Below are 12,450 nucleotides of genomic sequence, written 5' to 3' on the forward strand. Positions count from 1 at the left end.
AAGTTTGCAGACGACACAAAGGTCGGAGGTGTCGTTGACAGTATAGAGGGCTGTTGTAGGCTGCAGCGGGACATTGACAGGATGCAGAGATGGGCTGAGAGGTGGCAGATGGAGTTCAACCTGGATAAATGTGAGGTGATGCATCTTGGAAAGTCGAATTTGAAAGCTGAGTACAGGATTAAGGATAGGATTCTTGGCAGCGTGGAGGAACAGAGGGATCTTGGTGTGCAGATACATAGATCCCTTAAAATGGCCACCCAAGTGGACAGGGTTGTTAAGAAAGCATATGGTGTTTTGGCTTTCATTAACAGGGGGATTGAGTTTAAGAGCCGTGAGATCTTGTTGCAGCTCTATAAAACTTTGGTTAGACCGCACTTGGAATACTGCGTCCAGTTCTGGTCGCCGTAGTATAGGAAAGATGTGGATGCTTTGGAGAGGGTTCAGAGGAGGTTTACCAGGATGCTGCCTGGACTGGAGGGCTTATCTTATGAAGAGAGGGTGACTGATCTTGGACTCTTTTCATTGGAGAAAAGGAGGAGGAGTGGGGACCTAATTGAGGTATACAAGATAATGAGAGGCATAGATAGAGTTGATAGCCAGAGACTATTTCCCAGGGCAGAAATGGCTAGCACGAGGGGTCATAGTTTTAAGCTGGTTGGAGGAAAGTATAGAGGGGATGTCAGAGGCAGGTTCTTTACGCAGAGAGTTGTGAGAGCATGGTATGCGTTGCCAGCAGCAGTTGTGGAAGCAAGGTCATTGGGGTCATTTAAGAGACTGCTGGACATGCGTATGGTCACAGAAATTTGAGGGTGCATACATGAGGATCAATGGTCGGCACAACATTGTGGGCTGAAGGTCCTGATCTGTGCTGTTCTGTTCTATGTTCTATGTTCTATGTTATTTCCAGTACAACATAAGGACAGACAATAAATGCTGGCCAGCCCATGCTCATGCCCCATAAGTGAATGGTGAAAACTCCTCACACAAAAAATGAAGAAGGCAAGTACAGAATGAGGAAAGCAGGTTTCTTACTGCAAGATGCTTAATCATTTTGCAGACAAGTGTCTGTATTAAAGAAACCATAGGAAGGAGGTAGAGATGACAACTGGTGAAGATATCAGCTGAAGATTGCGACAAATACACCATATACCAGTTGGTTCAGTCACGTGGATTGGTGAGGCATGGTTTACGGCTTTTGGAGTGAGGACTGCAAAAGTCAAACATAAGGTTACTCAAAATGTCAAATAGACATAGCTGCATCATGCAATATTGTGACCTTCGAAGACCTATGCAAAGTGGCTCAACATAGTATTCAAAATGAAGACCTCAAAAGTGAGTCTAAGGCTGTCTAATGATCCCATAGGTGTACTGAAAGTTCAGATTACTCTGCAATCCCATTGCAATGAATGAGGAGCAGGAGGTTCCAGATCATTGATGGCCATTCATTTCAACCTGAGCCTGTTTGGACAGGAAGCCCTCAATGCGCTGAAAGACATTTGCTACGTGCCACAACACACTAAACTATTGACTCTGGAATAGATCCACAATGATCAGTTAACAGGGTTAGAACTTTTTCCAAAAAAAAAACCATGTGGGTGTAGATGAGATTGTAAAACCAATTAAATATCTGCAGAGTAAAGTTCCTATTCTATTGCACTCAAATCCAGCGTGGAAGATGAGATACAAGAGCAGGAAGAGAAGGGGATAGTGAAGGAAGTGACAGCTCCTACAGAATGGATTAGTCATGATAGCAATGTAACGGCCTGGAAAACCAAGAGCATGCATTGACCCAAAGAATCAAGGCATACCCCTGAAGAGATGTCACCAACCCTTGCAAAACGCTGAAGGAATTTTGCCACAACTTGCAAAAGTACAAATCTTTACTACTCTAAATATGAAGGATGGTTATGAGAAAGTGAAGATGGATGAAAACAATAGCTTTCCAACCATATTCTGAACACCCTTCAAGATGTATAAATAGCCATATATGCTGTTTGGCATTCCTATTGCTCCAGAAGAATATCAACACTGACAAATGAAAAAGTGTGTAATTTTCCAGGAATGGGGGCTGTAGTGAATGATCTGTTAGTTCACTGATATGGAGACTCAATGGAAGAAGCAATTGCTGACCACAATTAAAATCCAGTGGGAACATTCACCAGCGCTCACCAGAAGAACCCAAAGTTGAACAAGAAAACATCTTCCATTAGGGATGTAAAAAGTCAAGTTCATAGGTCATGCACTGACAATTAGAAACCTTTGTGTGGGTCCCAAAGGCAACAGATGTAAAAGCAGAGCAATAGTTTGTTGGGTTCAACAACAGCTTAGTAAAATTCTTGTCCAATTTGTCACTAAGCGTGTGAGCTATTACACCAACTCACCATCAAGGGTGTGCAGTGTGATTGGGCCATGGAACACAAAGTAACATTCACTAAAATCAAGGAATTAGTGAAAGCAAGGGTTGTGGTGAAATACTATGAATTAGGTGATGATGACATTTGATGTAGCGTGCTGACAGCAAGGTAGGACGTGAAGCAACTCTGATGTTGCAAGAACAAACAATTGCACTTGCCACCTCAATGGAAAGATGCAGCGCTCACATTGAGAATGAGTGCCTCACCACTGTCTTTGCTTGTTAAACAATTTTGTGAATATCTACCTGAAAGAGACGACGTGACAGAAGAATCCAACCACAAGCCTCTTCAGAGCATTTTTCTCAAGCTGCTATCCTCTGCTCCAAGATAACAAGGTGTGGAGTTGGATGAACCCTGGGTCTAGGCCCAAAACATCAGCTTTCCTGCTGTTAAGATGCTGCTTGGCCCCGCTGTGTTCATTCAGCTCCATACCTTGTTATCTCGGATTCTCCAGATCTGCAGCTCCTATTATCTCTGGTACAATTTTACCCTCTGCTCGAAGATGTCTTCTGTTACAGAGATACCATCAGGATGTGATGACTGATCAAGGCAAACAGATTTTAATTGCAGACGCGTTGTCAACAGCAGCCCACCCAATGATGAAAGTGGAGGATGTTATGACAGCAGAGTGTGAAATCTTCCTGATCCAATATGAAGTAACACTCATCTTGCTCTGGGAATCATAAATCCAGCAGAGACATTGAATATGACATCCATTCACCTTGTTCAAATAAAGCGAGCTACACAATATAGTGTAAATCAAAACATTGCAAATGTGATGGAGAGCTGCTCTGAAAGCATCAAGGGCATACCTGCTTCTTCAAGAATACGTTGGACATAGACAGATGAATTGACACGCCAGGATATCACATCATGTAAAGGAAATACAGTCATCATTCTTAAGGAGTGAGAAGGGAGACATTGAAGTGCATCTGCGAAAGTCACCAAGGAATTGAGTTGAGTCAGAGAAAGGGAAGTCATGTGATCATTGATTTCATTGGATTGATGGACGGCAGAACACATCAACCAATGTAGTGTTTATAATGAATACCAAGCTAAGCCAGCTAAAGAGCCACTGATGGCATATGACATCCCAGGCAAATCATGAATAAAGCTGGAATAGATCTCTTCTCACTTGCAGGATCTGATTACATTGTTGCCGTGGGCTACTATCCTGACTACTGGGGGTGGACCAGCTGACTTCAATGCCTTCCACTGAGATGGTCGAATGCCAAAACACATACTTTAGCCATTATGGCATTCCTGACATTGCCTTGGGCAACAATTGTCCTCAGTTCATGAATGAAGAATTCGCCTATTACGCAAATGATTGGAAAATTCAACATGGCACCCAGAGCTGCATTATACCTGTTGTGTTGTTCCTGTGGCACATTTTTGCCATAATTGATGCCTTTTCTCACTCTCCTTGTACATATTACTCTAGGTTGTCCCAAGAGTCATAGTTGCAGAGCTCTACAGCACAGAGAATGGCATTTTAGCACATTGAGTCTGCTCTGATTAAAAACAAGCACCTAACCAGTGTGATTCCATTTCCCAGCACTTGGTTCACTGCCTTGACATCGCAAATGCACACCAAAATACTTAGTAAATGTTATGACGGTTGTTGCCTACGTCACCCTTATAGACAGTGTGTTCCAAATTCCCACATCACATCTCCTCTAAAAGTCCTGCTCTTTACCTGAAAACTGTGTTTGGTCTCTCCACCAAGGAGAAAATTTCCTTCCTGTCTACCTTGTTTGTGCCGCTCATTGTTTTACACATCTCATTCAAGTTCCCCCCACATTAAACAACCTCAGTGAGTCCTATTTCTCTCATAACTGAAACTCTCCAGCCCAATTGCTAGCAAATATCCCCTGCCCCCCTCTCTTGTGCTATCACCTCCATCCTATAATGTTGTTCCAGAACTGCACACAATACTCAGGCCGAATCAACATTTTCCACAGCTCCAGTAAAACTTCCATGTTCTTAAATTCTATGCACCAACTGATGAAGGCAAGTATCCCATTGGCCTCCATAATCACTTCATCCACCAGCCCCTCAAGAGATCTGTGAAAAAGTACTCCAAGATCCTTCTAATGCTTAGTGCTTCCCAGGATCGTACCATTCATCAAATAATCCCTTATTTTGTTTGCTTTGTCCAAATGCATCATGCCTCACTTATCCAAATTGAATGCCGTTCAACATTAAACAGGCCACCTGACCAGCTCATCTATACCCTCCTGCCACATAAGGCTACCTCCTTACATTTATCATCCACCAATTTTCATATCATCCATGAACTTACTAATCAACCCTCCTACATTCAAGTCTAAATCATTGATATATACCACAACCAGCAAAGGCCCCAATGCTGATCAATGCTGAACACACTGGAGACAGGCTTCCAGTCGCAAAACATCCCTCGCCCCTAACCCTCTGCTTCATGCCGTTAGCCAATTCTGGATCCATTTTGCCAAATTCCATTAGTTCCCACGGTGTCTTAGCTTTGTTATCAGTCTTCCATGTGGGACTTTATCAAAAGACTTGTTGAGGTCCAAATAGACTGCATCAAAAGCATTGCACTTATCTAAATAATTGGTCACTTAGAATAAAGGATACAAAACAAAGAACAATAAAGCACAGGATCAGGCCCTTCCACACTAAAACTGTCTTCACTTACAGGGTTTGCATCCCTGTATTACCTTTCTATTCATCTATTCGTCCAGGTGTTTCTTGAATGTTGCTATTGTATCTGCTTCCACTACCTCCCCTGGCAGCGCGTTGTAGGCACTCACCACCCTTTATGCAAAAGACTTGCCTCACACATCTCTTTAAAACTTCCTCCCTCATACCGTGGACCTGTCTCCCCTAGTAATTGACCCCTTCACCCTGGGAAAAGGCCTCATACTTTTCCATCTATCCATGCTATTCAAAATTCTACAAAACTTCTTTGATGTCACCTCTCAACCTCCTGTGTTCCAGTGGAGACAAGTTGCCACTTCTTTGAAAAATTCAATCAAATTTTTCTGGCACGGCCTCCTTTTAACAAAGTCATGCTGACTGTTCTTAACTAATCCCTGCCTCTACAAGTATAGATTAATTCTGTCCCTCACAAATGTTTTCTCCACCACTGAGATTAGCTTGATTGGCCTGTAGTATCCAAGACCTTAAATTCTGCTTTGCCCCTGTCTCTCTTATCTTGCTTCATTTGCTAGCATCCTGATTTGGGAGAAATGCAATGTGAAGTTATATTCTGTTTTGAAGCAGTCTGCCAGTCTATATTTTGCTCTCCCTAATTCTCTCTTCCGTCCTGTCCTGGCGATATATAATTGACACATTCTCACATGTTACAGTCAGCCGATGGTATCTCATAATTGTGGCCATCTTTCACGTCTAAGACTTAGTCTGACAGTTGGCAGGCAAGCAGAATGTATACAACATCGTAAGCAGTCCCTGTCATGTTTGCCTGTTTTCCGCACATTTATCTGCACAATAATTTGGAGTATGAAGATTGGAATCATTCGCCCTTTTCTGTATTTCCCTCCACAACAAGATGTAAACAAGCCATCCAACTGGACTGTGTATCATTGAGTTAATGTCTTGACTTTGATGCAAATTTGGTTCGTGATTACTGATCCTTTGCCCCTTGCCAAAGTATCTCCACCCTGCTATATCTTCCACTTCTTGCCACTTTCAATCCGCCCTAATATCGCTACTTTCCCCAAGTTGTAACCACCTCTCTGGCAGTTTTACCATTGTATGTTATCTGGTGGAATATTATTGTATGTGGTACAGTGCCTCATGACCCAACCCTTATTATCACCTCCATCCTCAAAATTGCCACCATTCGCTACTGTGCATTTATTATTCTCTTTTCTTTTTAGCTTCCCTCAGCTATAGACACAGTTGACCACACTGTCCATCTTAAATGAATCTCCTATGTTGCACAGTTTGGCCAGATTGTTAGCAATCTAATTGATGTTCATCAAATTATCTCACCGAAGGGCTTTTCTCCACAAATTTCTGTTTGCCACTTCCATCGTATCAACTCTTGACCTTCTTACCTTTCTGAGCTACAGGCTGTCCCCTGTGCTTTCTGCACCTTCAGAATGCTAAACTATGCAGGAGTGGGGCTGTAATAACAAGAAATTCCTCACACTTGGGAAATAATGTTTTACCTGAACATGTTACAACAGAGCTTGATTTGAACTTTACTGTCTGATAGATGGGAAATCAAAATCCTTCTGCCATCCAGCTTTCTGAAAGACTATCCAGAAGTTGCTCTATTATGTATGGGTCCAATGGATGTGGACCCAAGGCAGGCATATGGAGCAAGGCCACAGGTCAGCCATGATCCTATTGAGTGGTAGACCAGGCTTGAGGGGCTGAATGGCCTACGTCTGTTCCAATGTCTTTAAAGTCCTATAAAATATAGGCAAGTACATAAGAACATAAGAACTAGGAGCAGGAGTAGGCCATTTGGCCCCTTGAGCCCGCCCCACCATTTAAAAAGATCATGGCTGACCTTTTTGAGACTCAGCTCCACTTTCCCGCCCACTCACCATAACCCTTAATTCCTGTACTGTTCAAAAATTTATCTAGCCGTGCTTTAAGAAAATTCAGTGAGGTAGCTTCAACCACTTCACTGGGCAGGGAATTCCACAGATTCACAACCCTTTGGGTGAAGAAGTTCCTCCTGACCTCAGTCCGACATCTGCTTCCCTTTATTTTGAGGCGATGCCCTCCAGTCCTAGTTTCACCTGCTAGTGGAAAAAACCTCCCTGCCTCCACCTTATCTATTTCCTTCATAACCTTATATGTTTCTATAAGATCTTCCCTCATTCTTCTGAATTCCAATGAGTATATCCCCGGTCTACTCAGCCTCTCCTCATAATCCAACCCTCTCAACTCTGGAATCACCCGAGTGAATCTCCTCTGCACCCTCTCCAGTGCTAGTATATCTCTTCTCAAGTAAGGAGACCAAAACTGCACACAGTACTCCAGGTGTGGCCTCACCAGGACCCTGTACCGCTGCAGCACAGCCTCCTTGTTTTTAAACTCCATCCCTCTAAAAAAGACCAGACAATATTCCACTTGCCTTTTTAATTACCTGCTGCACCTGCAATCCTACTTCTAGTGATTTCTGCACAAGAGCAGCCAAATCCCTTTGCCCAGCAGCATGCTGCACCTTTTTTACCATTTAAAACACAGTGCATCTTCCTGTTATTCCTACCAAAATGGATGATCTCACACTTATAAACATTGTACTCCATCTGCCAGACCTTTTCCCACTCACTTAGACTATCTATATCCCTCTGCAGACTTTCAGGGCCTTCTGCACACTTTGCTCTACCACTCACCTTAGTGTCATCTGCAAATTTTGACACGCCACACTTAGTCTCCAACTCCAAATCATCTAAGTAAATTGTAAACAAATGAGGTCCCAACATCGATCCCTGAGGCACACCAGTAGCCACTGACTGCCAACCAGAAAAACACCCATTTACCCCTATTCTTTGCTTTCTACTGGTCAACCAAATCCTCTATCCATGCCAATACATTACCTGTAATACTGTGCAACTTTATCTTATGTAGCAGCCTTTGGTGTGGCACCTTGTCAAATGTCTTCTGGAAATCCAAGTACAGCACCATGCAAGTAATGTCCTCAAAGGATTCCACCAGATTAGTTAAACATGACCTACCCTTCATGAACCCATGCTGGGTGTTTCCAATGGGACAATTTACATCCAGATGTCTTGCTATTTCTTCCTTAATGATAGATTCAAGCATTTCCCCCCCTACCAAAGGTAAGCTAACTGGGCCATAGTTACTCGCTTTTTGTCTACTTCCTTTTTTAAACAGCAGCATCACATTGGCTGCTTTCCAATCTGTGAGAACCACCGCAGAAACCATTGAATTCTGTTAAATTACCTGGTCTTCTGGGATCTAATAGGAAAATGATTTTTTATAAAGGTTCTATTTCAATCCTCAACTGTTATCTGCATTTCTGTTCCATTCTTCATCTTAGTACAACCATTACTCCTTTTCCTATCACACATAATAAGATTCATTTGAATAGTGCCAAGAAATTAAAGTCTGTCGCTTACTCCGGAACAACTTGGAAGGAAGGCAAATATTTAAAACATAAGCAATAAAATACAGTTTTGAATCGTATCTTAATGTGTTAGCTCCCATAAGTAAAATGCATTAATTCGAATTAATTTTAACTTTTGATTAATCTACTGAATATTGCACTTCTTGGATTGATGTTAACTTTAGTGTGTTTATGAATCCTTAAGGGAACAGGGCAGGTATTTAAGAAGGCGAATGGAATATTTGCTTTTATTCGTCAAAGCATTGAATAAAAAAGCAGAGTTTATGATGGAGCTGTGTATAACATTATGTGGGTCACAGCTGGAGTACTGTGTGCAGTTTTGATCTCCACACCAGAGGAAGGACATGTTTGCACCGGTGATGGTGCAGAAGTGTTTCACCAAGGTGTTACCTGGATTGGATGAAATCAGCCATGAAGAATGGCGAGAACTGAGAAGGCTGAGCAGAGGATCTGACTCAGATGTGTACATTTCTGAGGGGCAAGGGCAGGGCATATCGAGAAAATCCTTGCTCCTAACTTAAAAAGCCAATAGCAGAGGACAGAGCTATAATGTAAAATGCAGGAGGTTTAAAGGGAATTTGAGGAAAGTTTTTTTTTTCATCCAGAAGGCTGTGGTTATCTGGAACTCGCTGTCCAAAAGACTTTTTGAGGCTAGAACTCTCAAAATATTTAAGAACTACTCATAGGAGCTCTTCAAACACTACAGCATAAAAGCGACGTACCAAGTCCTGGAAAATGGGATTAGAAAAGGTAGATGCTCATGACTGCCATGGACACAATGAATTGAAGGATCTCTTTCAATGCTATTAAAATATGACTCTAGCATTCGTTAATAGAGGGATTGAGTTCAAGAGCTGTGAAGTTATACTCCAGCTATACAAAGCCCTGATTCGGCCACATGTGGAGTAGTCTGTCCTGTTCTGATCGCCTCATTACAGGAAAGGCATGGAAGCATTGGAAAGAGTGCAGAGGAGACTTACCAGGATGTTGCTTGGGATGGAGGGAAGGTCTTATGAGGAAAGGTTGAGAGAGCAAGGGATTTTCTCTTTAGAACGATGAAGGATGAGAGGTGAATTGATAGAGGCATATAAAATGATCAGAGGTATAGATAGAGTGGATAGCCAGAGTCTTTTTCCTAGGCTGGAGGTAGCTATTACGGGGCGGGGGGGGGGCATAGTTTTAAAGTGAGTGGAGGTAGATTTAGGGGAGACGTCAGAGGTAGATTCTTTACTCAGAGAGTGGTCGGGGCGTGGAATGCATTGCCAGAGAGGGTAGTGGAGTCGGCCTCATTAGGGGCATTTAAGCAGTTATCACATAGGCACGTGGATGATCGTATAAGATAGGGATGGAAGTTAGATAGACCTTAGGTTTTGGGTAAAAGCTCAGCACAACATTGTGGGCTGAAGGGCTTGTACTGTGCTGTACTGTTCTATGGTCCATGATTCTAACTCATTTGGTAGAACTCTAGTTTCTGATTCACAATGTTCTGGTTCCAGTGTATTGTTTGAGCACAATACTCAAGGATGTGAGGGAGTGAAATGCTGACAGAGTTCCAGCTTTCAGATGACATGTCAATCTGATTCCATCTGAGTGTCTGATTAGATTTAAAACGTGTGCACTATCAGGGTCATTTGAAGCAGTCTCTGATGTCATGGCCAGTGTTTCTCCCTCAATCAACATCGCAACAAAAAACAGACTATCTGGTTATTATCTCATTGTTAGTTTTGGGATCTTTCCTGTGTTCAACGTTCTGTTGCATTTTCTGTGTTACTAGACGTGTAAAGGCCTTAATTGGTTATAAAGTGCACTGGGACATTCTGAGGTCATGAAGGTGGTACATAAACACAGGGGTTTTGTTCAGCAGGATCTGCAGGATTTTCAATCCCATCACCAAAGCTGTTGTCAGGAACCATATCTTCATTGATTACTTGGAGACTGTAAGGAATGCTGATGCTGGAAGCTAGACTCAATAAATGTAGAGCTGGAAAAGCACAGCGGATCAGATAGCATCAGAGGAGCAGAAAAGTCAACGCCTTGAGCCAAAACCCTTCAGGTCCTGACAAAAGGTTTTGACCCGAAATGTTGACTTTCCTTCTCATCAGACCTGCCGTGCTTTTCCAGCTCCACATTTACTGACTCTTCACTGTTTACAGCAGCTTCACAACTGCACAAACTGACCAGAAATGGGAATTCTCCTGTTGATAGAGTGGAGATGGAAGGTGAGCAGCTGATCCTCCCTCAACCCAATCCAGCCCAGTCTCTTACACAAGCTTCATCCCACCTAAGTCTGAAGGGTTCGGACTGTGGCAAAGTTCTTCACTTTTATTTTGAGCACAAGTGTTCCCCTCACTCGCATGGAGATCCGCTTCAGAGAGCCACGAGCCACTTAGTAGTACCACCAACGTGGAAATAGGAGCCTTTCCCTAATTGATTGATTGAATCATTTGTTGTCACCTGTAATCAATACAAAATGCACTGAAAAGTTTGTACCATCGTCGTGTGTAGGCACCACTCATATTAACTTAGAATAAAATTTAAATAAAAAAAGATAAAGGGTCCAACTCTTTCTTGTCTGATACCAAAGTCCAACTCCAGGCGTCCCAGCTCACAGCATGCCACAACCAGGTGCCCACTCTGGGATACACCAGCCCACACCATGCTGCCATCCCATGAACCTTTAGCGTGATGATCTGCTGGTCTTCCCCCCTCAACCTGCCCCTGAACTCCAGCCAAACCCAAGGCCAGGTAGGCACTACAATTGAAGATCTCAGTTACGTCTTTGACCTCACCAGCACCACACACAAAAAAAAACAGTGCAGACAGGTTATGTTGGAGTGGGGGTGGAGGGGTGACAGATGGGAAGGGGGACACCCCTTTTTTATGGGTATCCCTCCACCTCCAAACTTCCTAAATATTCACATTGCTTTGCTGAAGGCTTAGTTGGAGGACACTGGTGAGGCTTCTATTGGAGTACTGCATGCAGTTCTGTTTGCCCTGTTATAGGAAGCATATTGTTAAACTGGAGAGGCTTTAGGAATGATTTACCAGGGAGTTGGCAGGAATTGAGGGTTTGAGTTATAAAACCTGGCTGGATAGGCTGGAACTTTTTCACTGTAGCATAGGAGGTTAAAAGGTGGCATTGCAGAGGTTTATAAAATCCTGGAGGCTAGAGATAAAGTGAAAGGCAAGTGCCTCTTTTTTTTTAGATTACCTACAGTGTGGAAACAGGCCCTTTGGCCCAACAAGCCCACACCGCCACTTGAAGCATCCCACCCAGACCCATCCTCCTATAACCCACACACCCCTGAACACAATGGGCAATTTAGCATGGCCGATCCACCTAACCTGCACATCTTTGGACTGTGGGAGGAAACCGGAGCACCCGGAGGAAACCCACACAGATACGGGGAGAATGTACAAACTCCACACAGATAGTCACCCAAGGCTGGAATCGAACCCGGGTCCCTGGCGCTGTGAGGCTGTAGTGCTAACCATTGAGCCACCGTGCTGCCCCTTTCTTCTCAAGGATGAGAGATTTTAAGACAAGGAGACATTTTTAAGATGATTGAAGAAAGATTTTAAAAAGATATGAGAGGAAACATTTTTACACAGACAGTGATTTGTGCACGGAAGTGTTAGATGTGAATACTGTTAGAACAGTTCAAAGACATTAGGTGAGTACATGAATAAGAAATATTTGGAAGGATATACGCTTAGTGCAGGCAGGTAGAAATTCTTTAGAGATAATGGGAACTGCAGATGCTGGAGAATCCAAGATAATAAAATGTGAGGCTGGATGAACACAGCAGGCCCAGCAGCATCTCAGGAGCACAAAAGCTGACGTTTCGGGCCTAGACCCTTCATCAGAGAGGGGGATGGGGTGAGGGTTCTGGAATAAATAGGGAGAGAGGGGAGGCGGAC

Source organism: Stegostoma tigrinum, chromosome 7 (assembly GCF_030684315.1).
Source record: "Stegostoma tigrinum isolate sSteTig4 chromosome 7, sSteTig4.hap1, whole genome shotgun sequence".
NCBI lineage: Eukaryota > Metazoa > Chordata > Chondrichthyes > Orectolobiformes > Stegostomatidae > Stegostoma > Stegostoma tigrinum.